The sequence below is a fragment of the Parus major genome, chromosome 2 (assembly GCF_001522545.3).
Source record: "Parus major isolate Abel chromosome 2, Parus_major1.1, whole genome shotgun sequence".
Lineage (NCBI taxonomy): Eukaryota > Metazoa > Chordata > Aves > Passeriformes > Paridae > Parus > Parus major.
In genome coordinates this window covers 69,596,853-69,624,020 of record NC_031769.1, presented here as the reverse complement: position 1 = coordinate 69,624,020, position 27,168 = coordinate 69,596,853, and the positions used below count along the sequence as shown (strand labels likewise).

Sequence of the window (27,168 nt, the reverse complement as noted above, 5' to 3'; positions counted from 1 at the left end):
GAGTCTGGTTACCCATGCTCAGCATCCGGCAGCTGCTTGAATTCAATCCATTTTTGCAGGCATTTACTTGGTGTGTTCTCAGTTTCACCCTCAAATTCCACTCTCTTCACAGGTTGATTTAAGGACCTTGGGTGCTTGGTGTTAGTACTTTTTGTCACATTTAGTAGTCACATTTAAAATATAAATGTGACTACACAGGATTCCATGAAGATGTCCCTTAATATCTTGACGATATCAGTTTCTATGTAAGGAGAAAAAAAAAAGTAATTTAAGTATTCTCAGAAATTATAAAACATAGTGAAACTTGTAGAAGTTCTGGAAAGTTGTGATTTAAAAACTCAAAATTAAAACACAACTCAGGTTTTAATTCTGAATGCCTGCTTTTAACAGATTTAAGATGAACAGTGAATGAATGAATGAAAAACAGGATGATCAGTCCTATTTGTTTTCTTGGAAGCAGATTATTCTCTCCAGCTGCTTGTTTCTTCATCAAAGAAAAACATAAAATGAAAAGCTATTAAAAGAGAACAGTGTTTGCTATCTTGAATTGTCCAGATAAAAGCTGATATTTCAGTTGTGGGTAACTTTTCACGATATCATAAAACTACGACATTTGGTCCTCTGTTAAAGAGCATGAAGGATTTAGGGTGAGTCTTGGTGTTTTTGACTTCAGCTGTTTACAGGAAGGGCAAGAAAATCCTTTGACTTTGTGCATCAAAGTCCCTTGGTAGACCAACAACACCAAAATCAGGTCTCCTACAGCCTATTCTTGTGCTTGGGCCAATGCATGGACCATGCAGCTTGCAGCACACCACTATTGCCTTTTCTCAGCTTTAACAAATTATATTTCCACATCATAACAGTCACAGTATGAAGGGTATTGAAATATATTTACTACATTTACTCTACTATTTTCCTCTGGAAGAAACTATAAATGTTTCAGTAATACCTGGTTCCACTGGGCAGAGAATGAAAAATGCCAAAGAAGGAGAGTTAAAGCCCAAGCAGAGAAAGAAATGAATGTATTTAAATTAATATTCTATCAAAAAAATCCAGTGGGCTTTACTAAAGGCCTTTCCTTCTCCCACAAGACATGATACAAAAATGCTCAGGTAGTAGTTTAAACAAGGCATAAATCCTCCTTGATCTTTGCTTTGCCTCACTTTCTGTAGATATTTCAGGACTGTAAATCATTACACTGGGGGTTACAGCTTTCCCTTTTGTAGTTCATGGGTGCAGAGAGGGTCCTGATGAAAGTGACTGAAGAGCAAGATACTACCTTAGGTGCTCTGAACATTACCTTGAAAGTCTATTTCTCCCCTTCAGATGTACAAGGAGCAGATACCTTTGAATTCTGAAGATGCTGTGTTTCAAAAAAACCCAATGTGCATCTTTTTTATGCTTATTTGGACTAAGACTAGTCAAGAGAGCTGTGACCCCGTTAGGCTCTAAATTTCATTTATAATTTTTAAAACTAGGTTGTTCTAGAGCTTTAGCAGCTCTGAGCCTGCATAGCAGCACTTCTGTCTTTATTTCATAACAATAAATGTATATACATATTTTTTAATGGATTTTCTAATCAAAGAGGACTTTTTCATTTCATAGTATCATTTGTGAGAGTGCAATTAATTGAAATTGCTGGAACACCTGCTACACACATAATTTTCCTATTCCAAAATAGTCTATTTCTTCTGAGTAGCTGAATCAGTTTGCCAGAACCATAGAAATTATTGTTGTGAAAGATAAATAAATTAATCTAGCTTGTTGGAGAGTAGGAGGAGTGGAGGATTATGTTCCACAGTCAATTTTCTGGAGCTTTGTTCTTCTATTTGAAAATATTCCAGGAAAATGTGATTTCTTTCTTTAAATGACTGGGACTGTAATTGCTTTAGTTCTTAGCATTTTAGGTCATGTTGGTAACTGTAGTGGGCTGACCCTGGCTAGATGCCACCAAAACTGCTCTCTCATTCTCCTCTGCAGCTGGAAAGGGGAGAGAAAATATAACAAAGGGTTCATGAGTTAAGGACAAAGAAAGATCACTAATGAGTGATTTGTTTGTGAGCAAAACAGACTCAAATTAGAGACATTAATTGAATTTATTACTAACAAAATCAGAGCAGGATAATTAGAAGTAAAATAAGACCTTAAAAGCACCTTCCCTCCACCTCTCCCTTCCTCACTCCCTCACAGCTCTACCTCCTCCCTCCAGTGGCAAAAGGAGACAGGGACAGGGAATCAGTCAGTTTATCACACTTGTTTTTGCCACTCTCAAGGAGAGGAGTCCTTCCCCTGCTGCACCGTGGGGTCTCTCCCAAGGGAGACAGTTCTCCATGAACACCTCCAATGTGAGTCCATCCCATGAGCAACAGATCTTCACAAACTGCTCCAACGTGGGCATTTCTCCACAGGGAGCATTCCTTCAGGTACAGCCTGGTCCAGCATGGATCTCCCATGGGGTCACAAGTCCTCCCAGGAATCCTGCTCCAGTGTGGGCTCCCCTCACCTCAGCTCTGCAGGTCCCAGCAGGAGCCTGCTCCAGCATGGGTTTCCCACAGGTTCAGAGTTCTCTTTTGGGTATCCACCTGCTCTGCTGTGGATCTCCTCCATGGGCTGCAGGTGGATCTCTGCACTCCCATGGACCTCCATGGGCTGCAGGGGAATCTCAGCTCCAGTGCCTGGAGCACCTCCTGCCCTTTCTTCTCCACTGACCTTGGTGTCTGCAGAGCTGTTCATTGCACACATTCTCACTCCCATCTTCTCTGGCTGCAATTAGATCTGCATTCTTTTTTTTTCTTCTTCTTAAACATAGGAGTTCTTCTTCTTCTCCTTCTTAACATAGGAGTTACCCTAATTTCTAACTAGCTCAGCCTTGGCCAGGAGCAGGTTTGTCCTGGAGCTGGCTGGCATTGGCACTGCCAGACCTGGAAGAAGCTTCTGGCAGCTTCTACAGAAGCAGTTGATGCAATCCCAATACAGTAGCAATGGCATATATCTCTGCAGCAAGGAAATGGTCGTGTCTCCACTTTACAGGTCTAAGGATTTACATTTTCACTTCTTCTGAAAAAGAGAGAGTCTAATGGATTTATTCATCCTCCTAGAATGAAGTCTTTTCCTGAGCTAGAAATTGATGGTGTTCTCCACATTTTCCCAATAAGTGGCTTCAATGTCACACATAAAACTTTTGAAAGAAATGTCTTTCCTCTTCAAGAGGGACATTTCTTTAGCTTTGAAGTAGTTTTAGAACAAAGCAAAAGACTCCGAAAAGCACTTAGAGACTGCTGGTCTCAGTACAACAGGTTTTGAATGATGACCCAAAATCTCTTTTACACCTGAAGCATGTTGTTATCTGGAAGCAAGTATAAATGCTCTGATAAATTCACAGTATTAATGTGCAGCAATGCCTTCAGTTATGCGTTTAAGAGATGTTTGATGTATATGTTATTAATGTAATCCTAAAATTACTCAGTGGATATTAAACATCCTGTTTTACAGTGTGTTTATTGGGGCCTCCTTCATCCTCAAACTTAATTCTGGTGTAGAACTTTGATGTCATTTATAATACACTGTATTGTTTATAGGCTTGAGTAAGAATTGCTGTCCCAGACCCACTGGAAGGAACTCTCAGTAAATGTACCCTTGGGCATGAAATCTTCATTGTTTGTCCAGAAATTACCTTAGATTTTAAATAATATTCTGATCCCTTTCATTATATCTCAAGTATCTTAAAGTTTTCCCTTTGGATAAAATACTTCTCTCACTTACTAAAGAAAGACATCACATGTCATAGGTACCCTTAACAACTACTACAGATGCTCATTGTCATATAAGCCAGGTTATGAGTTGACCCTTCCTGGTTTTTTTTTCCTTTTTTTTTCTCAATGGTTCTGTTTTCCTAGATGTTTTCCATATTTTTGCTCACTTTGTCCATTTACAAAGACATTTTCAGATCACCCTCTTCAAGCTTTTACTGTGAAAGTATTTATCTGTTCTGCTTTTACTGGTTTTGCTCCCTTGCAAATATTTTTAATTTGTTTCAGTTCTTAGCCTTCATGTTTGGTCTATTTCTGGATTTGTGTATTTCTACACTGCCACCTCCAAGTTCTCCAAGTCATTCCCTGTCTGTATGGTGGGGCTCACTTTGCTCAACAGCAAAACCTCATCCAGTTGCTTGCTCACGCCTCATGAGTGGGATAAGGGGACAAAACAGGAAGAACAAGAATGAGAAATCTCATGGGTCTGGATGAAAAGAGGATTACTATTTATTTATCACTATCACAGACAAAACAGACTTGATTTGGGAATAATGAACTTAATTTATAAAGAATTTAAATATTTGCTTACTGATTCAGCTAGTGGAAAAAAATGCAAACACTAAAATAGCACCATTCTTCCCCAGTGCTTCTTCTCAGCTAGAACCTCATTCCTTCATTCCATTCCCTCCATGTCCTCCCCCCGAGCAATACAGAGGGATGGAAAATCGGGGTCTGCAGCCAGCTCACACCACTGCCACTTCTTCCTCCTCACACTTTTCCCTGCTCCATCCTGGGGCCTTCCCATGGGTCCCAGGGAAACACCTATCCCAGGGGGGCTGTGGGGCTCAGCTGTGCCCTGCCCTAGGCAGCTGGAGTTGGCTGTGTCAGGCTCAGGGCAGCCCCCCAGTGCTGCCACCACCACTGGGGCACCTGTGCTGGGCACAACATGGCAGGGGACAACACTATCAGCAGCATGTCAGGTGGAATCCCATTGCTCTGTACATCCTAGTTAAGTTTCAGAGAAAACTTCTCACTTAAATCATATGCCTCTTTCATGTCCATAGTGTCTCTTTTATGTTTTGATAGTTTTTCCCCTGAGATGAACTAATCGGCACAAAATGCTCCCTTCTTGGGCTCCTTCCTTCTGAAGAGCTCTCGCTATAGAGATTCAAAATCTGCTATTAGCTTCTCAGTTAATCTTTGAACATTTCACTGTTGAACCCTGTCCTACTTCTATTATCTTAATCCTCAAAACTATCCGCTTTTCCTAACTGACACTCAGACAGTCTTTTCCTGTGGAAATGGCAGCCAGACTTGTACCACCAAGTCCTGTCCCTGGCACAGCCCCCTGGACACAGCCCTGCAGGACTGGCAGATGAGGCTGCCTGCAAGCAGGGGCTCCACTAAAAATCCTGCTTATGTTGTGCCACACATTGATGAAAAGTCATTCACGTGACCTTCCAGGTGGCCAAAAGAAAACCGAAAATCATGTAGGTGTGCAATTTGGTGTACTTAAATGTTTTTGAAATAAACATGCAATAGCATATTAGAGCTTTATTCTTTGTAAATGCAGCAGGTGAGTACAGAAACAGAAGTCCAAACACATTTGGAGCTGCTACCAGCAGAGCATAAACAAAACACTTCTTTACTGCAATAATCTGCAACAACCATTTTCAAGTGTAGAGGAATTAAAGCATATAATGAACATAATATTTGTTATAATAGTATCTTCTCTTGCCATAACATCTCTGTGAAGTTCTGAGATTTCTTCTCATGCAAGCTCAGGTCAAGCAGAGTTCAACATACACCCCTCAAGTACATCACAAAAAACACTCAGTGAGGTTTCTAAAGCTGTATTCAGTACAGCCTGAAAGCTGATTTATGAAAAAAAAGTTGAACTTTGTTTTCTGCTGTAAGGGGGAAACAAAAGAAGATGTCTGAATTAAAAAACAAAAGGTAAAAATTAAAAAAATTAAATTGCTACCATTGAGGTAATCACTTTTCATACTCTCCCAATTTAGCCTTTTCCAAGTGAGCCTGAAAGCTTTCTGGAAAATGGTAACTATGCAGATATCTCTCCAGAGATTTAACTGTCTATGCACTGTTGATTTCAGATTGACTCGAGGGTTTTTACTTTAAGGCATTGAAAGTCATTTTATAGTGTACACCATAGATCATCACTGATGCTTCAAATTATCTGAATACACAAGCAACCACAGTAAGACTGGAAAAAAATCCTGGCTGCGCATGAAGACAAGCACAAATAACGTAGGTTGAATAAAAACAAATATTATACTAAAGTTTTTTCTGGGGAGATGAGCTGAATGCAATTTCTTTCCTATTATTATTTTCTTCAGCTTTACCCAAGGAAATACAGTGCTCAAAATAATACAGACAAACTTAATTACTCCTCTAAGACAAGGACTGTGTTTCTCTGTAAGAATTGTCTCCAGGTTGAATAGGATGTTATTCTATGCAATATTAAAGGCATTGCTGGTCAAAATTCTCCTTATTTGTGTACAGTGTACCAGTGTACACCAGTACCACTCAGTTTGGGACTATTCATCACCAAATAGCTGCCCAAGGCAAAGGACTGAGATAGTGAATCTTCTGAGGGGTCAGCTGAAGCAAGAGATGACTCATTTTCATTTTCTTTTTCAAACCTCGTTCAGACTTTAAAATCTGTTGGCATATCAGGAATACAAGACCAAACACCTGGGCATTTCAAGAGAGATTAAACTATGGATTTGGGCTGTTTGGACTGTAAATTCTGTTCTGACCCCAGCATGGAGAATCTATATCTGTGAAGCATTCCTTCAGGAAATCCCATGTTTCTCACTGCCTTAGAGGAACCAGGGGACCCCAGCTGTTCTCTTCCCTGAAAGCAACAGATAGCAATTGTCTGGCTAAGGAGAATGGGGCATTGGTAAAAACTCAGAGGTAGAATCTGAGCAAACAAGTTTGATTTTAGCTCAGGTTATCTTCTAAAGATGGTTTCATGCTCTTACAGGCCTTTGAACGGGCCATATTTCACATATATCGTTGTACCAACTTCAGAACTACTGTCCCAGTAAGAGCTTTGTCAATAATAAAACCTGCACTAAAATGAAAGTAGTATGGAACTTTATACACCCTGTGCATGTCATAAAATACATATATTTTAGCCACATAAGCTTTAAGAAGGCTTTACCTACTTCTGCATACCATCCATAGAGAACTAAATATCTCTGATTTTGGATGCACAAAATTAAGATCCTTTGTGTATCCAAATATCCTGAATGTTCAAGTATCCTTTGAGTATTCAAATATTGTGGTCACTTTATGAAACCTCAGTCACCTCTGCCACATGCAGTGCCTTAGTTATCAAATAGAATTATAAACAGGGCACCATCTGATCCATTCCCAACTTTGAAGATTCGTTTGATCTCAACTGCTTTAGCTCTGAAAGAAATGTTGTGATGGTATGCATAGAACCAGAATGTTTGTGATGCTTTACATCACATAAATTGGCTGTATGTAGATATTGAAAAACACTACCATGGACACTAATGGGATGAAGAGTTCATTTCTCCCTTCAAATAATTGCAATTTTTTGATTTGTCTGTGGGAGTAAAATCAATGAAGTGAGTAAGGTGCTGTCTTGTTAAGTGGAATTTAGATAGAAAGAGATTTTTGAGGCAGTGTAGGACACTTTTTTACTTTAAATGAGCCAAATGAGGTTTTCTGATGAAAAAGCTAATGGAATCCTGGGCTGCATCAAAAGCAGCATGGCCAGCAGGTGATTCTACCCCTCTGCTCTGCTCTGGTGAGACCCCCATCTGCAGTGCTGCATCCAGCTCTGAAATCCCCAGTACAGGAAGGACATGGACCTGTTAGAGCAAGTCCAGAGGAGGCTATTGTATTACTTCATTACTACTACTACTACTACTTCTGCTACTACTTGTTGCTGTGGTATTTTGGTTTCTTCAGGGCTGTGTTCTTCTGGGATGCCTCCTCAAAAGGGAGTTTCACTTATCTCAGTTCTGTTTCAGCAAAGATTCTCTAAAGGCTCGTTAGCTTCTTGTTTCTCATGTTTATTCATATATAATTAAAAGACTTGGCAGTCCTCCCTAGATTTTTTTGCACAAATTCAACCCCCCATAGCCTGGGTCAGATTGGCTTTAATAGCACAAAATGGCCCTGAACTACTCTTTATCTTTATACTTATTTTTATCCAATTAACAATAAACACATAAATTATTTTTCTTAATGACCCAATGACCTATCACCTGTATGCTGCACTGCAGCATTCTCTATCCAATCAGCTATTACTACCCTAAAACCTCTAGAAAAAGAACATGAAGAAGAAAGAAGGAAAAGAGACAACACCCAACTCTCCTAAACCCTCCATCTTGTCTTCTGTTTTCTAAACTAGCTTACACTCTAAATGTTAACTTTTTCACCCAGTGACTTAAGAAAACTTTCTAATCTACACACTTACACGTTTACCTTTTCTATTTAACTTTAACAATTGTTTTCACGATGTTATATGAAATTCAGTGTTTTCTTGGATGTTAGAGCTAGGTATCAAAGACAAGGGCACAAACTCTGTGTCTCAGATTCCAACAGAGGCCATCAAGATAATTAGAAGGATGGAGCTCCTCTCCTGTGAGGAAAGCCCAAGAGAACTGGATTTGTTCAGCCTGGAAACAGAAGGCTTTGGGGTTACCTGATTCTGGTCTTCTGGTACCTGAAGGTAGCCTACAAAAGAGGTGAAGAGGGACTTTGTAAAGGACGTGTAGTGACAGGACAAGGGAAGATGGCTTTAAACTAAAAGAGAATAGGTTTAGACTAGATATTACAATGAAATACTTTATTAAGAGAGTGGTGAGACACTGGAAGAGGTAGCCCCAAGAAGTTGTGGATGCCCCATTCCTGGAAGTGTTCAAAGCCAGACTGGATGGAGCTCTGAGCAGCCTGGTCTAGTGGAAGGTGTCCCACCCCATGGCAGAGGGGTATAACCTAGATGGTTTTAAAGGTCCTTCCAACCCAAAGCATGATTTTATAATCCTGTGATTTATCTCCTTTCAGACTGGATACATGTCCTCTCTCAAGCTGACTTCTACTCCAAATGAGCCTTCACCTCAAACAAACAGTTAATAACTCTGGAAGTGGTAGTAGTTTTTTACATGGAGAAATATTGAAGCAGTAAGTGACACTATTTTACCTCTATTATCACTGGGCATTTTAGTTTGCAACCACAGAGATACTTTGGGAAGAGCTACGACTTCAAATTTCTGTATTTTAATGTGTATGTATATGCTAGCATATACACCTATATAACAAAAATAATTACAATTGGTTTTGATACTTCATCAATCATGGAGCTTGATCTCAAATATAGAATGTTCATCTGCTATCTTCATCCATCTTTTGCTTCAATTTTGTGATTGCTATTCAAATATTGGGACACTCAAGAGATAAAGGCATAAGTGCTTAATGGAAAACTTTATTCTGAAAAATATAATTTTTAACTGTCATTTAGAAGGATGTTCTGAGCTCAGGAAATTCAAAAGAGAGATGCTCAGGGAGATGAGAATTTTTTTGTGTGTCTTGGTAAACAAAGAAAAGCAGAATTTTGAATTTGTGTCCTGAGGTACAAGTTTCCCACACACACATTATATTATGGACACAGCAGGTTAGCCAGCTGGTGCCTTATGAGACACTGTGAAAATATGTCTTCATAAAGTCTTAGTTTTCCTGCAGGATATGGAAAGAAGAGGTAAAATACATTCACAACCTTTCTTACCTTTCTGTGTTGCTTTAAGAAATAATGAAAAAAAAATTATTGTAGAAAAACGTAATTTTACTACAAAACCATTAAGTCCTTATTTAAGTCAGAGGAGCTCTGAGACCCTCTTGGGCTATTTTTCTTGCCTTCTGAGATTTAGTTTCTTGTCCTGAATATTGTAGTCATCATATATTCTTATCTTCATTCCCCTAAGTAATATCAGTGAAACTTCTTGATTCACTGTATCTGATGCCTAATGAAGGAATTCAAAATGCAGCCAGAAGTTATGATGTCTGTTTGGCATCCCTCCTTTCTGTTGCAGTGCCTTCACTGACAACCAGGAAATCTCAGCTGTAAACAATAATTTCCTAATGATGACAACAGGGGCAAGAAAAGACATTTGTATGTGTTCTTTCATCAATTTTCTGCTTTAAGGGCATCAAACCTCTTCTTGTGATACAGCTGCTATAGACTCTGTTTTAATAAAGGCCCATCCTCAAAAAGATTGGATGTGATCTTGGTAAAAAATGAATTAAACCCAACCCATAATATTGCTTCTATAAATCTGACAGCTACTTAGGTTCGAAGTGGACTGCTAGCTGTACAGTAAGCTGTGGCCTGATGGCTCCCAGTTCAGCTTATATCACTATTTGTTGTACAGATCATTCTTTTATTTTATTTCATGAAGGAACACATGAAGGTGATACAAGGAGGTAAAATCTGGTAAAACCTATTTCAAAATACAGGCACTCTTTTTCATATTAGATGCTGGAGCTGCAGAATAAAGATTCTGTGGGTTTGCCTTTTTTTTTTTTTAATAACATTTTCCCTTTTATTAGCTCATATTCTCAAAAGACTTTAAATATCTTGGAGATTTCTAATTAGATGGGCAAAAATCAGATCTGAGAGGGAAACAATTTTGTAGGCCAGGTAACTAACTCTACCTTGAGATTCATGAAATATTGAGTAGAAAATCTTCGTACCTGATTAATCTTACCTTATAATTAATTTATCTCTGTTTCTCATTTTTTCAAAATGGGTGTTCTGGAGCAGTAATGTGAGTACTAGCAGTTCAGGGGTTAGAAGTAATTTAGAAATGCCAAATGTTTTAATGCTAGAAATTAACTACAGCATAAGATGCACCCTCGGGACAGCTGAATGTAAAAAGCCCTGGTTACTGAAGAGTGTCCAGGGAAGCAAGTTCAGTGTCTGACAAACAGGAGCAGAAGCTGCTCTTTGACCTCAGACCTATAAAGCTTCTTAACTTACAAATCCCTCCATCTAACTCTCCAACCATAGCACCTCCTAAGAGAAAAACCAAGCCAGACAAAACAAAAAAACAAGCAAAATACTGTCACATGGGCACATTGAGATGGTAAATTTTTGGCATGCAGTTTAAATGTTTAATTCCTGAGAATCCTGTATTCTTTGCTAGGTGAAGAACTTCAGTTGTATTAAACAGTTTCATTTCTAAAAGAATTAATCACATATCAGTATATCTTTGGGCTGACATGCTTAGTTTTTTGGGTTATACCTCCAGATTCTTTCATCCTTCATCTTGTGTTGCCCTCTCCAAGTTCCACATCTGCCAGAAAAGTAAAGGTGGCCACATCTTCAGAAGGTAACACTGCAAAGACTGTGTTCTCTTGCTGCAGATCCTGATTCAAAAGAGAAAATTTCTAAAGCATAACCTTGGTGAGTGAAGCAGCTGGAGACTATTTTGTATGCCACAGACTCAGTATTAGTTTAATGAGTTTGCAATTCAGGGCCACGGTCAATTCCTTTTTCAATTACATCTCTGCAATTCAAATGAAATAATGAGCACCAGCAACATTTTTTAACAAAGAAACTGAATTTTTCAGTTTGAGAAAGAAAATGTGTGAAGTTGTTTTCTTTTTTTACAGCTTTTGCATAGCTTGAGGAAGTCTGGCTTTATAGCAATCCTGCAAGAGACTGCGCAGTCCCTCTCAAAAACGTGCTCCTTTTGGCAGTCTTAGCTGGGATCTCTAAATGACTGAAAGGAATTGCAGTTTCGGGATCCAGGTGATGAATGATTTTCACAGCTTCGTGTCCTATGAAGTATAATACATAGAGCATTTGTCTGTGAAACTGGGGAGGTTTATCAGCTCCTGAAGGACTTTTCAGTCGTGCTTCCAGGCTATTACTGTGCTCCAGAGGTCACATAATGCTTTAACATTACCAGTCCAAATAGCATAAGATGAGCTTCTGAGCTTCCATTTATTGTTGCTCTATAAAGGAAACACAGAGGAAAATTTAGCTCCAAGGTGAATTTTAAGATTAAATGGCCTGACAGTAGTAAGGATTTCAACAGTCTGAAAGGGCTGATACCTAAATAAATTGAACAATTAAGACATTATGAAGAACATGACTGTAATCTCCTGTGCTAGAAACAGAGATTCAATTTAGAGGAATTTACTTAGAATTTCCTGTTACAAAAGTACTGATATTTAACAGGTGCTAACTTTGATAGGCATAGACAGTAGAACATCAGAAATAAGCAGAAAAGCATCCACTTTTCTATATACAGATAGTTTAATGATTGCTTCTAATGAGAACCTGGCTTCTAATTACACTAACAAATGTACTTTGCTGAAATCTGCTCCCAAAATTAATTTTAAAAGAAAGATTACAATGCAACTTGATTCAGGAAATATTACCTATTTTTTAGGTTTCCTTTGCACTGCTTTTACTGGTTAATTCACTCGGCTGTCATTAGCATCCAAGTTTTCTTTACCACTGTATCTGCAGCATTTCGGGGTAGAGACCTTAAGTGCATTTTAGTTACATTCCAAACATACTCCCAGGTGACAGCTGCAAGAATCTTAGATGAGCCAGCAGTGCAAAAGTAAGAAATACATTTCAACTCTCAAGCAGTTCCTTTATTTCTTAGATTTTTGGCCATAAGATCAGCACAATATAGAACTCTGTCTGCAACAGCCCAATAAGATTGTGTTGATGACTAGAGCAAGTCTGCAGCAGATTATTTTAAGTATATTGCATGAATCTCAGATTGTCCCAAAAACATTCCCAGTTTCAAGCTGTGCTCACCTGTTTTGGGACATTGAAGTCTTCAACAGTTTTCAAGCATATTGGAGTTTGTTTTTGTTTAATACAAGCTTTCCATCCCTGCTCAACCCTAAGGGAGTAAGTGTTCAGCAAAACTTTCCTAGTGATATATCAGATTGGTTAAATGATCCTACAAAAAAATATGATGACCTCTTCCAAGTGATTTAGTATTTCTTCTGTGTTATTTTCTTGTTTGTAAAACAAAATATAATATTGATTGACTGCTCTGCATGTCCATTGAGAGCTTTATTTAATTTCATTTCATTTAGAAATGAAATATTTTTTACATTAGCTCCTAAATCCTGTAACCATATTGGATTCCACTGTGCTTTACAGCACTTTACAGAAGTATGATAGACAAATGTCATCTCAAAGACCATTCCTAGAGTAAGTAATATCTAGGTAATTTGATGAGTGTGTCTGTGTGTATATATATATAAAGTAGTTGTTATTAGTACTGAAACAGTGGAAGCTCTTTTTCCAGCTGGATTTCTTTGATATGTCATATGCTATTGCAATAATTTCCCAGGAAATTAAAATAATTTCTTTAAAATATATCTCCCTCTCACCACTCCCTCTCTCTCCTTCAGAAGTCTCTGCAGCTTTTGGAGGGGGGGTGATTAAAGCATTGGCAGGGAAACCCCAAGAAGGTTTCTTTTTTTCAATTGTAAGAATCAGAATTAATCTTTTCATCCCAATGCATTATGGAAACTGATGAGAAGGCAATACTAGTGGAGGAGCAGTGGAAGGAAAAATAACAATATGTATTTAGAGATTATAAACCTCCTTGGTGAAAGTTTTTGGTCCAATTCTGGTCTCTTTGTTGTGGTTAGGGAACCTGAGCTGACTTTGGTGAAGTATTTCACCTCTGACATTTAAATGTCACTGTTGTTCACAGTTACTGGGAATACACAAAGTGCATTATAAAATGAGAATAACCTTTGCACCAAGGTTTCCATCCCAATTGCAATATTCTCTGATGACATCTCATCATTTTTTCTATTCTTTTTAATGTCAGAGTGGCCACTTGAAAGACCCCAAAGGTCCAGGTGCTATTTGCACAAGCTTCTACATGATCATATAAATCAGATTCTAAACACTCCTCAGAAACCTCTGCCTTAACCTTAATCTCTTTTTCTTCACATGACTGATTCTTTCCCAATAAGCTGGACTGTATATTTACTGCACATATAGATATATAGACTATTCTTTCCCCAATAATTCTTCCTCTACTTTTTTTTCCCCCCATGTTTCTGTGCATCCCACCAGAGTTTCCACTGCTGGGAGGAGCTGAGCATGCCTAGCTGGAAGGCATGGTTGGGCGGCCACAAGAGCAACACTGCAGCTAGGGAACACTTGTTACAGCTCTGGTGTGATGGAGAGAGTGCTGGGGAGAAGGGGTTTCACTCATTTTTCTTAAAGGTGGAGGGGGAATAGTGCAAACCACACTGCAGATCAGGAATGTACAGAAAAGTGGTGGTGAAAGCAAGTATGGGGAAAAGTAGGAGGTAATTTGTTGCCAATTTTTTCACTTTCCTTAATGCATCTTGTGCAACAGAGCTGTGCCAAAAGGTTGTTGTTGTGACAAAGCACACTTTGGAAGTGTGACAAAGAACATGATTTTTAGAGACTGACAGCTTTTTCCAGGAGTTTCACACAAAGAAAGGTGCTTTCACTGCAAAGCTCTGGCCAGCTCTTCACACAATGCTGCCCACCACACACTGTTTTCAACTGCATAAACCCAAGTGTGGGAAAAAAATTCATTCTTATGACTTACTTTTTCATGGATTCTTGGGGTTTAGCTGAAAAAAAATGTTTTTCTCTTCTCTGTAAGTAAAGTCTGTAAGTACATTAATCTTGTTCTGCTTTCACTGCCTCATCTGAGGTTTACCTGAAGTTTCTAGTGAAAGGATTTTCAGTGCTTGCCATAAAAAAATGGAAAAAGGCCTTTTTCATAGCAGCTTCCTGTGAGATTAGAAAACAAAACATTAAACATTGATTCAAAACTCAAAAGCTGAATCTTTAGGCAGCACCAATAAATATGACTTACCACAAATGCAGCTTCTCTTTGGTCACCTGGAATATTTTTTCATGTAATTTCAATAATATTCCTATTTCAAACCTGTGAATTACTACATTTTGAATGTATTTTCTATTAAGGAAAACCTGTGTTACATGACATTGTTATATAACTTAGAACCAAAGCCTAGATTTCTTATGAATGGGTTCAATTCCTGCTCTTTTTGAATATGTTGACTTTATTAGGTTTAATTTATATTTTCAGTATCTCTGTACTGAAAAAAAAAAAAAAAAAGTTGCTTTTTTTTGCTTGTAACATTTCTTAGATAATAGAAAATCAATACTTAAGGAAAATAAATACAATTCATCACATCTCCTATAACAGCTTTATTTATTACTATGACAGCATGAAAATAAAGGAAATATTATGAAGTTTTTTAGAGTGGCCAAAAGCCTCACAGTGAAAATGTAACAGTCATTTAAGGCACTTTTCATTGTGCTTTTAATGCATAAGTACAAAAAACGTGAATTTGTTGGAAACAGGTAATTTTGGAGTACGGACAAAAATTAATAACATGTAAGGTGTCAGTGAACTGTGCTGCAAGAGAAAGCCTTCTGTGCTTTTTCTTATGTTGCCATTGAATGAAGTCTCCTGGCTTTGCCAGCTAATTCATGATGATTCTAAGTGTAGCTCCTCAGGCTAGGCCATGGCAGAGGGGGAGACATCTGCCTATGCAGAGATGACACAACCCGGCTTAAGTGTAGCAAAATGCATTCCCAGATCTCCAGTTTTCCAAAGATAGGTCTGCAGGACCACTAAACTGCAGGTAAATGTGAACCAGAACAACCTTTTGGCAGCAATCCTAGGGAACAATAAGCAACTGATGTCCTAGACAATTGTCTCTTATAAGTAAATTTTTGTTTATTACAAACTGAATTGGAGATTTTTAAACCAAAGTGATAATGGGGATTCAAAATCTTTAAACTGTACCTTGAAGGTGAATATAGCTCTAGGTAAGTGATATAAAGCCCCAAATGCTATTTCATTCTAATGACAACAATAACTTTTTTGTGTCACTCAGGTAGGAAAGCTCAGGTGTGTTACTAGAGCTCAGGACTAGATACCAAAATCTGTCTGCATGCAGTTGGGATTTTAGAGACCTGTTTGTTTGCCTGCTAAGTAATTTATTTATTTATTTATTTTTTACATACTGCAGGTGTTTGGTATTTGCTTTATATTTGAAGCAAAATTAAAAATAGAAGAACTGGATATCGTTCATATTACTTTCACAAGGGAAAATTCAAGATGGAGTAATGACATTTGAAATGCTTTTGAAGGATTTTAAATTGAAGAAGATATAGTCTTCTTAATACAAATTCAGAATTTCATTGCAGCACATTTAGTGTTTTCTTTCTCTCTTTTTGCTTTTTGCCTGGCAATCTCACCACATCCTTCTACCTAGAGTTGTTCCTACTTATAATTATCTTGATCCTCCTCTCTGATCCAAGTCTCCCCATCTATGACTTCCAAAAGTCTTTGTAAGTTACCATTTGGGTGAGTCTTGCTGCTGGTTCTCAAATGTGCTGACTGTCTGGACAGTCTGCTCTAAGTTTCATGCATGCTCTCTGAAGTTCCCCTGCATAAGAAGAAGTTCTTACTGCTCTAAGGAGACTTATTATTTAATTTATTTCTGAAAAAAAGAACAGCATGTAGCAAAGTGACTGACAATTGAAGACTGGGGCATTAAGCAGAGGTCTGGTTGGAGGGGCTGGGAGAGGAAAAGATGTTTGAAGAGAAAGCTCTGAATCATCTCCTGAATATACTGGAGAAACATTTTAAAGACCAAAAATCTATGGGAAATTAATTAATATTGTGGTGGTTTGACTCTGACTGGACACCAGGTGCCCACCAGAGCCACTCTATTACTCCCTTCCTCAGCTGGACAGGGAAGAGAAAATATAAAGGCAGCCTCCTGAGCTAAGTGCAGGGAGAGACCGCTCACCAATTACCATCATGTGCTAAACAGACTCAGCTCAGGGAGATGAGTTAGATTTGTTGCTAGTCAAATACCAAATCTTAAAAACCTCTTCTCCACACCTCTGCTTCCTTCCCAGGATTAACTTTACTTACAATTTCTCTACATCCTCCCCACAGTGGTGCAGGGGATGATGAATGAGGTTTGTGGTAAGTTCCCCACACATTGTCTCTACTGCTCCTTCCTCCTTAGTGGGAGGACTCCTCACACCATTTTCCTGCTCCGTGGTGGGGTTGTCCAGTGGATGCAGTGGATATCTGATCCACCATGGACATCCATGAGCTGCAGGGGTATAGCTGCCTCAAATTTCTGAGCAAAAAAATGAGATCAAGGCAAATCTTTTAATAAACTTTCATTATCTTAATAATTATCTCTCTTAAAAGTTTCTAACAATACTTTGCATTAACAGAAGCAGATTGGTCTGCTGATTTTTGGGGTGTCTGCTCGACTATTTGTAGCAATGTTTTAAGATGAAAAAGTAAACCAGAGGGCAGCTGCACAGTGTGCAAACTTGATGACTATCTATGGAGATTCAGTTGTCTTAATCCAAGCCTTTTAAAAGTTAGGTCTGTAGACTAAATTACTCATCTGCTATTCCCTCTTCGAACAGACAGGAAAAAAGTGCCTCTGGAGGGCAACTGATCCCATTTTCAGATAAATCATTGAAGATGTTATCTAGAAACGCCAGTCTGACTTCATTACCTTGTCTCAGGCTCCCTCTATAGTCAATTCCCCTGAAAGTTCTTGACAGGTGTCACTAGCATGTGCTGCAATGCCCACTGTTTGTCTGAATTCAAAACTGATCTTCTGAAATGCAACTGTGTTCTAAAAAAACAAGTCAGCCAGAGCCCTGGCCTCTGGCTATATGACAAAACAAAAATTAGAAATTCTGTCTGAGGCTTTGGTGAAGGAGTAAGAATTCAGATATACTTAATCCTTTGTCTGTAGGGAAGTCTACATTCTTCTCTGCTGAACCTGAAGGACATTTGGGATGCTTTTTTACATGTCCTTTGTTTCCCAGTGAGCTGTGTAAGGAGTCAAAGAATGTCAGCTTTGTGATTGGTATTTTGCATTAGAGGCCAGGTACCTTAAAGGAAGCAGGATATAGTCCTCTACTGTGTCCATGCCTTAAGGGTCTGCTGAAGTCTGCATGCCCAGAAATGTATCTGCTGAGCACAGCCTCAGCTTCCTCAGCTTTCAAATGAGCAAAATTTAATTGAGACTCTTCCATATTCAGTGAAGGAGCAAAAGAATCAGAGTTCAAGCTCTGTGCACAGTAAAACTTCCCAGCAGTGACGAATGGGAGTGAAATAACTCTAGGTTTTTAGTTGTTTTTTTTATTTGAACCAGAGAGCATTTTCTGATTGTGTGGCCACCAGGGCAGTGACCATCCCCCTGTACTCAGCACTGGTGAGGCCGCCCCTTGAATCCTGCATTCAGCTCTGGGCCCCTCACTACAAGAGGGACATTGAGGTCCTGGAGTGAGTCCAGAGAAGGGCAACAAAGCTGTTGAAGGGTCTGGAGCACAAGTCTGATGAGGAGCAGCTGCCACAGCTGGTGTTGCCAGTCTGGAGAAAAAGGAGGGTGAGGAGAGACCTTAATGCTCTCTACAAACTACTTAAAAGGAGGGGACAGGAAGGTGGAAATTGGCCTTTTCTCCCAGGTAGCAAGCTATAGCAGGAGAGGAAATGTCCTCTTTTAGCACCAGGGGAGATTTAGATTGAATATTAGGAATAATTCCTTTATGGAAAGGGTTGTCAATTACTGAAAAAGGCTGCCCAGGGAAATGGTGGAGCCACCACCTCTGGAGATATTTCAAAGATGGGCAGATGTGGCCCTTAGGGACATGGTTTAATGGTAGATTTGGCAGTGTTATGCTAACAGATGGACTTGATGATCACAGAAGTAGCTTCCAACCCAAACAAATCTATAATTCCATGCTGTCTTTCTGAACATCACTGCCACTTGGCAAACAAATGTCTGTGTCACCAAAACTGTATCTCTGTTCTGCTGAATGTACTAACATTCACCCCAAAAATGTGTGCTAAATGGCAAACCAGAATATTTGCACAGTTTCTCACCATTGACCCGTCTTCATATGAAATTTCACTGCGTGCCAAAAAGGGAGGTGGGATTAGTTATTAACTGGTAGGAAAGTAATAGCACTGTTTTCTAGACAGATTTTATATAGTTCATACTAATGGTTTGGACCAGAGAGAAAAAGAATAAAAAGAGGAGCAGCAAAGCATGATAGTCAAATAGTAGAGCATCTTTTCATTCTGTGAATGGGACAGTGTTGTTTGAAAATGTCAGCAGCAACACACAAGCACAGAGGTGGGTTTAAGGCTACTTCATATGGTGTAGAAACAGCATACTTTGGAAAGCTGCATTTGGAAAAAATACAGTAGCTGTTTGGTCCCATGGGAAAGTTTTGCACTGTTACCTTTCTGGGCATAGAGGTATTTGCTCTGAGACCCCCTGTGACATGTTTGAACTTCCCCAGAAGTCTGTCCTCCAGCTGTGACAAGGATTTTGGAGGCAACAAGTCTTGGTTCCAACAGCCTGAAGTAAGGATATATTCACTGCAGGCGACAGCAGTTTCAGAGGAAGTTTATCTAGACACCAGAACATTTTTCAGTGAAAGATTAGGGCTAATATTTAAACTAAGTACTTACACACTTATATGGAAAACTGAAGATAATTTAATTTTCCTGTTTGCCTCTACACTCACAAAAAGAGATCAGTATATTAATCAAACTTCATTTCCCAGTGATCAGATGGCAAGAAAAACACCCAGAAGCTATGGCAAGACAGGGGCTTTTATGAACATTAGTATATCTGAAATGCTAATAATACAGACATAAGAGAGAAGCTAGAAGACCTGTGAATGACTATGGAGAGGCTCTAAAGTAAAAGGGTGAGCATACTTCGTGGGGACATGGGAATCATGAGTACCCTTAACAAATACCTCTTTCTGTTTGGATTTCTGGTGGTGTTTTTTAGCTCTCTTTTACCTGAAGTCATTACATTGAACTATTCATATAGCCTCTGGACTTCCAAAATAGCATATTTCTTAGAGGCTGGGGACAGAAGAGGAGTTAACTGGAGCTTTGGCTTCAGTTTCCATGTTGATGCTTTGTGTATGCTTGTGCTTCCTGCTTTTCTGTAGTGCTGGATTGCTCATTTTAGACTCATCAATGGTACTTCTGGCACCATTGTGCATGTCTCTCTTCAACTTGAGTATGAAGTGAGTATTACCTTAAAACCTCTGACAGCTCCACTCATGCATCTGCTGAAGAAATCACTGCCTCTTTTGCATCATCACTCTCACACAAATGCTTTCTGGGAAGTGGGATAGGTGGGGTGAGACAGCTTTTCTTGTCCAAGGACTTCTAGGGCCATTCCTGTCCCACTTGCTAGGTTATTTTTCTGTTAGTAGTGCTCCTGGTTTTTGTCTGTCTACTGGATTGCTCCTTCCTTGTATCAGAGTAACAAATTTGGTGCTCCTCTCTATCTATGAGTAGATGGTTTTCATTACTGGAGCAGCTGGTGCTGTGTAAGTGATCTATTTCTAATATAGCACTTACTGTTTCTTTCAGAATTTTTTTCTACAAAACTTGTCCAGCTGCCTAATTGTGGGTAAGAATATGTAGGAGCTCAAGAATAAAAAAAAACAAACCCAAAAGCAGTATGGCATGGTGGCTCCCAGCAGTATTTTGTATATTCTGTTACTGAATGTGACAGCTCTCACCCGTGACCTGAGATACAAAGCTGGCCTGGGAGAAGGAAGCATCATGGCAGAGGTCCAGAGCACCTCTCTTGTCTTGACAAGAAGCAGGCATGAGATCAAGTCTGACATGTAAAGTCTTTATCATAGAATCATTAAGACTGGAAAAGACCTTCAAGATCATTGAGTCCAACCTTCATGATTGATTAATGGTCAATAACCCTTGTCTTACAGTAAACAGTTTAGTGGCTGTAGATTCAAGAATCTTTTTAGGAATATTTTTTGTCTCTAACTTATCAATAGATCAAGGCTGTTATTCTGCCCTGTGCTCTTTTTTTATTTCTGCTGGTAAAAGGGATAATAATCAACTCAGACTACTTTCTTGAGTATTTCCAAAAGGCAGCAGTGTCCTTAAGGGCCTGACAAAGCAGCTTTATAATCAGATTTCCAACATACCTACCAGCACTGCACAGGAGCAATGAGGAGATGTGATCAGGATGCTCATGGTTTGTTTTGTCCATTGAGATTTACTGCTAGATATAACTTCTGCATATTAGAGCCAACTAAGCAAAAATATTAGGAACCAAAGATTTTTCTTGCAGCATCTCACTGATGGATATCTAAGGTATTTTTTCTATGCAGGCATTCTTGGCCAAAATTGTCAATTTTGTCCCTCCCTTTTTCAGCCCAGTCCAGTATCAGAAACATGTCTAGGATGGAAACTATGAAAACTAAACCCAGAAATAATTAAGGTGAGATGACACATCACATCCAAGGCAAAACTGAAAATCCCACACAGTGGATTAAACCTGTAGGAGTAAATATTTATTATACCATTAATACCTCCAGCCACTGCTTCTCCCTAACCTGCTAATGCTTCTGAGTTAAGAGTAGGAATTATTAAAGTACAGGGTGTTGAAGAAATATTCTGCTATGGTCCACTGTGAAAGAAGCACAAGCAAAAGTAGATGTGACACAGAATGGCAATTGCCTGGACTGCCTGGTGTAAATAAAAGCTGATGTATTTCAAAGGGCATGGCACCCTGACTTAGTTTGTAATGGAAAAACAGAGAGATTATTATTAAGTGGTTTTCTGTTGCCTTTCTCTGCATGAGCTCTTTTGTTTGGCTGGTCCTGACTGCAATAAAGAAGAAGACAAAAGTCCTCCCTCCCTCCAGAGTTTCCACTTCCTCTGCATTATAGCTCCAAGTTCATCACGTCCTTTTGACTAATTTTTTCTTGTAGGTGGAAATGCAGAGCTGCTGCTTTAAAATCTCCCCTTCCAGCCAATCTCTCTCTTGCTTGTCACAATGTCCTGTCCCAGGGCACTGCTGCTCTGACCCTCCATCCTGACTCCAAGGGCAGCTGTGTCCCTGCTGAGTGCAAATCACTTCTCTGGGCTCTGTCTGCAAGTCCAGGGCCCTGCTTGCCTCAGCCTTGCCTGACTGCAGAGATGTAACATTTAGTTTTCTTTTTTCAGACCTTATGAAGCGTGAAGTGTGATTTCAGCCACAGATGTTCATAAAACACAAAGTGGGAACCAACAATGCAGCAGCGTGTTCCAGTGACTCTCTGGCTGTCCTTGAATGTGCCAAATCGACTCTCAAGAGGCCTGAGCTCTTCCCTCATGGCCCTTGGCCCTCTGTAGAATCCATCTGTGTGCATATCCAAGCTTTTAACCACGCACAGTTGGTTGAAAGGGAGTACAGGTTGCCTGTCTGCCATTCCAGCAGCTAATTATCTTGATGTGGTAAGGGTCTGGAAGTATGCAGATGTAATCATGTGAAGGTATCAACATTTGTTGATATGCTTGGTTATCCTCAGTGGGCAGGTAAACACCAACCTTTCTTTTGTCTTCATCTTTGCACAGTAGCTAAAACCACAGCCAGGCTTTTGCAGATACCTTAAAGCTGGTCTTGCCCTATCATTAATGTCTTTTCGGACATCTATTGTATTTATTCTCTTAAATAAAGACTCCCTGCCAGGAACATGATGGATTGCTGAAAGAATAAAAATGATGGCTATAGCGACATTACATAGCTTCTTAAATATAAATAAGGAACTGGTGTCTCCATGCAAGTACATTTGGGATATTAATCAGCCTTTCTCTCTTATGGAAAGCATAATTTCAAGCTAATATCTTGCAGTAACATAATTTCAAACAATCTGGCGTAATTCTATCATATTATTAGGTTTCACAAGACTGTGTGCAGAAAAAGAAAGGTAAATTGAAGTGAAAAAATTTCCTGGAATTATTTTTTCTGCCTGTCAGTTAAAATCATAGCAATTTGTCATTTGCACATTAAAACACCTGTTTTTTCCATAAAAATACATATTTAGATTCATGAAGTCTGCTGTTGGGAATTATGTAGGAAGGATCATTACAGTTGATCAGAATGTATGGACTCTAGCCAGAGACAACAAAACACTCTGGCCTACTATAAATTCTGCAAATACTCTTGTGTAAAAGAATGATAGAATTTGACAGATAAATTATTCAAACTACCAATAGTTTTAATACGCTATTAAAAAAATCCAAATTCTTAACATGCAAAAATGAGACCTATGTGTTTCATGAGGAGGCAGAACCCTAACCAGTTAATTGCATGTTTTAACTAAATATGCATTATTTGTAAATTCATAAAACTGCCTGTCAGTTTATCATGGGCTTGAGTGGTTTGAATTTATGGCTCTTTACTCTATTTGGTTCATTCTGCTGCTGCATTCTCTCAGAGAAAGCTCTATATTCAAAAGCTCAGCTCGGCCTGCCAAATTAAAAAATCAGTACAGAATTTTTTTTCTTTTGGTTTTACACAAAAAAAATGACTTCTCTTTTTCATTGTCATGAGAACTCAAAGGATATTTACAAAGCATTTTCTTTTAGAGGTCTTTTTTATTTTAAAGACAAATTAAAGTAAATTTTGTAACATAAATCAATACAGTCCACAAATCAACCCCTTCCTGCAGACCAGTGCAGGTATGTAACCAAGGTTTTGGGTTTCCTTCCATACAGTGCTCTGCTTGAAGCCCCACAAGAGCTGGCAGGTCAGGCTGGCTGCCCATGAGCACCACCAGGTACTTTCTGCAAGCAGCCTAGGCAGGCAATTGAATGTGGGTGGAATATGAGGAAATGCTGGGGGAATTGAGTTTGTTCAGCCTGGGGAAGAGAAGGCTTCATTGTGACCTAATTGTAGCCTTCATGCAGCTGAAGGGAGCCTTCAAGAAAGATGGAGAGGGGCTTTTTACAAGGCGTGTAGTGACAGGGCAGGGGGAATAAAGAGGGCAGGTTTTGATTAGATATTAGGAAGAAATCCTTTACTATGAGGGTGGTGAAGCACAGGAACAGGTTGCACAGAGAAGATGTGGGTGCCCCTTCCCTGGAAATGTCCAAGACCAGGTTGGACAAGGCCTTGAGCAACCTGGTCTAGTGGAGAATGTCCCTGCCCATGGCACGAGGGTTGGAATGAGATGATCCTTAAGGTCCCTTCCAACCCAGGCCTTTCCATGATTCTATGATTACTTGGTACTAGCATTTTTTTTATAAAGCTTGAGCATTATGTTTTGCTTGATATGATCATGATATGGTCCCTTCAGCACAGAAACATGTTCTGGTTTCTTCTAGTGGAAGGTCAGGATCTAATTTCTGGGAAATGTTTTTTGTCTGTAACTGTAAGAGCACATTTCGTGTTTCTCTCAGTTTATTCCAATAAATAGAGCTTAATGCTATCTCATCTGTGGTCCTTCTGTGCACTTATGTCACTTCCATAGGCTTTTTTTGTCCCACAGCACAAACCAAATTTCATATGGATTAGGTTTGACCTCGTGGAAGGATTAATTGCAGTGTGTCTTTGTTTCTGTTTCATCACGTATTTCTATAATTTACTTTAAAGTAAACATTTAAATAATTGTTTTCTTCATACACGTTAGTAAGCTTTTAGAGTTATATATATATAAAAACTGTTTTAACAGTATCTTTTGTTTTTCCATCTTGCTCATTTTATAGGCTTATGATACATCCTCCTGTCATTAGTAAATAGGATGAATCCAGCTGCTTAATATCCAAAGTAATGGAACAGTCCTTTTTCCTGTGCAGCACACACAAAATGCAAACAGATGTTTTCTATTGTGGGTAGTGTTTTTTTTAAAAATTTCCTCCTAGGGAACTTTGTGAAGTGGAATTTCATCAACAGACAAGGGGAGAAGAAACCAGGACAGGACCTAGATAGGACAATGCCAAATCTGCTTGTCTGCTGTGCAAACTTCCCAGTCATTTTGTTGCTCCAGTGGCCTTTAGGACATATAGGTCATCTTACTAAGAGCAGGGAGAGGTGCTGTTGGGAGATGCAGATGCTAGTAAATATTTTCTTCTTTTTGGTTAAGCCACTTTGAACTATTTATTTTGGGGAAAAAAAAAAGTGGAATTAATTTGTATGTCCGACAAGGCTGTAGAAGCTTTGAAAGCTTTTTGAAGACATTTATTATTGCAAAGTCAAGCTGTCACTTTCAAAACTGGGAGAGGCGATTGTGGGACCTTGGAATTAAAGGAAAAGAAATAAAAATGATTAAGAAGTTTCCTAGTTACAACCCAAATTTGTGTTTTAACACAGGAAATTGAAAAACAAAGCTAGCAGTAATGCTACAAGCCAAATAGCACCAATGAAAATGTTCTTCATGTCTGCTATCCCTGCTAAGGCAGAGAGCAGCCCTGGTGGGAGCTGTGCTGCACTAAGGAGCAGCTCTGCAGTCTCTCAGGCTGTGCTGACTGCCAGGGTGAACTGTGAGCCTCTGCACAATGCAGCAGTGAGGTTTGAAGGTGTAGTGACCTCCAGATTTCTGCCAGGAACAACTAATAGTAAAAAAAAAATAGAGTTTCATAAAGTAGATAAAGCTAGAATAATAAACAGCCAGTCATTTTGTGCCCTTGGGCTTTCCTTTCCCAGAACATTCTGGTTGTGTTGTTAGTCTGAAACCTTGATGGGCAAAGTGGTTGACTCAGTTCTTATTTCTTTCACCTCTTCTTGACCCTTAGAAGGTGATATCTTATTCTTCTTTAATATGTGTCTGCTTGGCTTAAAAATATTTCCTGCAGTACAAACCAAATTGATTTTATGTGTATTTTGGACCTTTTTTTAATTTTTATTTTATTTCTCAGTTCAGGATCTCCCCCACAACTCCCCACACCACAAAGACATGTCAACAGTAGCGGTTAGAAAATACTCAAATTACATTCTTCTTTGATTGCTTCCTCTTTTCACATTTCAACTCCTTAAATTTTATGTATCTTTATCTGAATGCTCCCAAAGAGTTTCTGTTGCCATGCACAATTTTATGATGACCAACTTGACTGAACTTAATCCCAATTCCTAACACTTTTTGTCATACTGGAGCTCTGCAATGAAGCCACGAATAAGAGCTCTGATATTCCTTTGGCCCTCATGTGTGCTGCTGGAACTGCCAGGAAAGTTTCTGTCACTTGGTAAAACTTGATACAATGATTTTATGCCACTCTCAGTACTTCAGAGAATGTTTCTTTCAGAGGTGAGGCTCACATAAAATCAAGAGTGGTCCCATCACTTTCAGCTGCCTTGTTTCCCTCAGACAGGCACACACCTTTCTCTGCAGCCTTAACATCTCTCAAGAATTTGTCATATAACTTATGAAACTACACGTGTTACAGTCATTGTAGCTTGATTAATTTTTACTTCTGACTGAACCAGCTGGGTTCAAGCTACTTGAAACTCTACATAGAGTCTGCACACTTCTAACAGCATTTCCAACCCCAGCCTAGGTGTCTATTCAGGCATCATCACCTAGCAGGTTTTTTCCTCATCTTTTAGCTGACTCTGATAAGAGCTAAGCAAAATACTGGATTGTACATTCTATACAGAGGTCATAAAACCCTCTACATTCAGTTCTTTTTATTGAGGAAACTTTGTTGTTTAGTTAATATCTGTACAATTGATCTCCTGTCAGAGGCACCTCACTGTATCACTCAGATACGGTTTTGGTGTGGGATAGCAGGGTAATAGCAGATGTGTCTATATTATGGGAATTGCTACAGAATGCCACAAATTGAAGGGTATTTTTCCAGAGGAGTCAAACTCTAAGGTTTTTTAAAACCAAATTCCAGCAGCTACCAAAAATATCTAGCTTCTCAGCTTGCACAGGCATTGAAGTTTCAGGTATTGAGGTATTGTATGTTTGTGTAGTGAGCCCTTAAGTGCCAGCTACACCATGTGACAATAAAATACATTTCCCTTTACAATCAGTCTCTGTGAGATGATAAACAAATCCAGGTATATTCACTCTTGAAGTTGTTCTGCTTTTGAAACCCTTATCATCCTGTATTTCTTCTCTGAACAGTACATTCTTGTTTCCCTTTGTTCTGAATTTATTTTTCTGATCTCAAGTACTAGTTATTTTTGTAAAATGTATTTCCAACAAAACTCATCTTCCATTTTCTCTGACACTTGGATAGGTTTTGAAACACTGGCTGATGCAGCAGTACTTTTCCATGAGTTTTCAACATGTTACTTGATGTTAAACCTTTACAGAAGCCTTACAACCCGTCTATAGGGCAACAGATCCTATCTCTGCACTATCTCAGCACTGTTACTTTGCAACGTGATGTACGACAGCTAGAACACTCATGGACTCCATGTATTAGTATTAGTATTAGTATTAGTATTAGTATTAGTATTAGTATTAGTATTAGTATTAGTATTAGTATTAGTATTAGTATTAGTATTAATATTGTATTAGTTTATTTGGATGAAG

General features: G+C 38.9%; 1 protein-coding gene across 4 annotated transcripts in view; it reads left to right on the top strand.

Moving 5' to 3' along the window:
- MC4R (melanocortin 4 receptor) overlaps positions 1-27,168 on the top strand; it is a 56,952-nt gene that overhangs the window by 13,621 nt on the left and 16,163 nt on the right. For 2 of the 4 annotated variants that reach the window (XR_004495998.1, XR_004495999.1), the window contains one exon: positions 8,823-8,939. The exons of the other annotated variants lie outside the window; for them this stretch is intronic. The gene's annotated coding sequence lies outside the window, so the exon portion shown is untranslated. The remainder of the gene's footprint in view (positions 1-8,822; positions 8,940-27,168) is intronic. 4 annotated transcript variants of the gene reach the window in all.